The 2,866-nt window shown below is 39.3% G+C and overlaps 1 pseudogene; it reads left to right on the top strand.

Annotated features, from left to right (window-relative positions):
* The first annotated feature begins 2,188 nt into the window (after window positions 1–2,188).
* LOC132657807 (ATP synthase subunit g, mitochondrial-like) lies at window positions 2,189–2,526 on the top strand (annotated as a pseudogene).
* The last annotated feature ends 340 nt before the right edge of the window (window positions 2,527–2,866 follow it).

Here is a 2,866-nt window from a genome sequence, read left to right as displayed (position 1 = left end):
AGTTACATATCTGCCTTGGATTTTAGAAAACTTCCTCCAAGTAAAGATCACATAGATGACAAGTACAATTTAACTTACACGTTCCTCATCATTAACAGCAACATTTGAGCGTCAAATGAAGAATTCTTCTGGAGTCTTAAAAAACTATTCGAAATTTTTCAGGTCAGGTAATCCTGAGTTCTCAGAGACAACTAACTAGAAGGATTTGTTCTTTCTCTACAAGTGGGATTGAGCTGGGCTTTAATATTCCCTCTATGAATGAGGCTTGGTTTCAAGGCAAATTTTATTATTTGATTGGAGAAAAAATTAAATTTTTTTATCTTCATTACTCAACTTCCTTCTGGTAAACTTGCTTTCTCCCTCACCTCCACATACTTGGCTACTGGGATCAAAAAGCAAGGAAGCAATGAAAAGTGTTATCAGTCTTGCATAAGATCAACCCCTCCCTAAAGACATTCTGAAGACAAAGCCAAATAAGGTGGTGTTGGGTAGGGTGGAAGCTTCAGGCTCAGGCTTGCAGGCTGTCTTGGGGGATTAGAAGCCCTGAACAAGTTAGAGGGGTTATTCCGCTCCCTTTGTTTCCCATTAGGTGATATGTGAGTTGGTTATGTTTTTATTTCAATGATTCGCCCCTGATCATTGCTTTTGAAACAGCAGTTTACAGGATTAGCTAATCACCATGCTGCCATCCTTGTTTAAACCCACTGTACTGTGATTTAATGTCAGATTGCTCTATGCCAACTTCAGGTGCTGTTCACCCAGCCGTAGCCTTGCATGGGTAGGGTGGCTTAGTGGGTTTGGGGAGGAGCTGTTTGGCTTCTTCTGAGAGATCCCCCAAGAGGGGGAGTTGTGAGAGAGTGAGTCTTGTCAACATCAACTCCTTTTTTATTTTTTAATTTTTCTAGTTGATTATATGGGACACAGTGCAGATCTGGCATTCAGCCTTGAGCTGCTCCCAATTTGTTCTGTAATCTAAGATTATTTCTTCCATTCTCTGTTGTTGTTGTTCAGTCACTCAGTCATGACGGACTCTTTGTGACTCCATGGACTGCAGCATGCCAGGCTCCTCTTGTCCTTCACCATCTCCCAGAACTTGCTCAAACTCATGTCCATTGAGTCAGTGATGCCATCCAACCATCTCATCCTCTGTCGTTCCCTTCTCCTCTTGCCTTCAATCTTTCCCAGTATCAGGGTATTTTCCAGTAAGTTCTTCCCATTGGGTGGCCAAAGTATTGGAGTTTCAGCTTCAGCATCAGTCCTTCCAATGAACATTCAGGACTGATCTCCTTTAGGATGGACTGGTTGGATCTCCTTACAGTCCAAGGGACTCTCAAGAGTCTTCTCCAACACCACAGTTCAAAAGCATCAATTCTTTGGCTTTCTTTACGGTCTGACTCTAACACCCATACATGACTACTGGAAAACCATAGCTTTGACTATACAGATCTTTATTGGCAAAATAATGTCTCTGCTTTTTAATATGCTATCTAGGTTTGTCATAGCTTTTCTTCCAAGGAACAAAGCATCTTTTAATTTCATGGCTGCAGTCACCATCGGCAGTGATCCTACAGTTATGAGAGTTTGACTAAATGCTGGATGTTTCCTTCTGGCTCTAGGAGGGTCCAGGTCATCAGAGCAGTCAATATCAAATCCTTGCATTTAAAACATAGCTTGGAATTATAATCTAGTGAACTCTTCTCCTCAGACACTCTCTGGGTCTACATCCGTGCCTGTCAACCAGTCTTTGTCATTGAAAATTGAATTCTAAGTGAAACTGCAAATCTTGTCAAACCTACAGGGGTACATAAAGTTAATGAAAGTAATGCTGGAGATGGCAAAGCCTTTGACAAACAAGATTTAGTATCTAAAAGCCAAAGAACAAAATCAACAAGGATGTTGACAAGGTAAGTGCTTTAAAAAAGAATTAATTAGCAAAATATTTAATAGAGATCTTTAGGGGAAAATAGTGAAGCCCATGCACATTCTTTTCAAAATGATCAGTCTGTAAAAGTCAAACACAATGATGAAGGATATCAGAAAGTAATGCCAATAAAACAGTAAATTCTTGATTTTTTGGAATTATAAATGAAGATAAAATATACTTTCTTTATAATTTAATTATATTTTTCAAAATAAAATGCAATCAGCAGATGAGTGAGATTCAGCTGGCCAGTTGGGGTGACGGGCTCTCCATCCTAGAACCATGGCCCAATTTGTAAACTCGTGGAGAAGGCCCCTGGCGCTGGTCAAAGCTGCTGTGACTTAGTCGAAGCCTCGATTGGCTACATTTTGGTACTATGCCAAGGTTAAGCTGGTTCCTCCAACCCCTGCTGAGATCCCTATAGCAATTCAGAGCTTGAAAAACATTATCAACAGTGCTAAAACTGGTAGCTTCAAACAGCTCACAGTTAAGGAAGCTCTACTGAATGGTTTGGTGGCCACTGAGGTGTGGATGTGGTTTTATGTTGGCGTATCATAGGCCACTATGGCATCATTGGCTATAATGTTTGAAGACTAATTTTTAACATGTGATTATATTTGCTTTATTATTCAAGTGTTCTTGGGCCATGTGTGAGCAGACTACTATTTGAATAAAATAAGACAATGTGTCAGAAAAAGAATGCAATCAATCTTTGACATTTTGGTTCCCTTTTAGTGTCCATCTTAGGTGATCATTTTTGGATGCCAGCATCTCCTGTGTTTGTTCATTTTCCTTGTTTCCAAAAGGACTTAAGGTGTCTAGCATTTTTTGTTGAATATTAGTATATTCCAAATTCTTACTAAATAAATATACTAAATATTAGTATATTCTAAATTCAAATTCACCAAAAGGATCCACTTCCTAATGCCTCTCTTATGGTCTTCA

Source organism: Ovis aries, chromosome 15, assembly GCF_016772045.2.
Source record: "Ovis aries strain OAR_USU_Benz2616 breed Rambouillet chromosome 15, ARS-UI_Ramb_v3.0, whole genome shotgun sequence".
NCBI lineage: Eukaryota > Metazoa > Chordata > Mammalia > Artiodactyla > Bovidae > Ovis > Ovis aries.
This window is presented reverse-complemented; position numbering and strand designations above follow the sequence as displayed.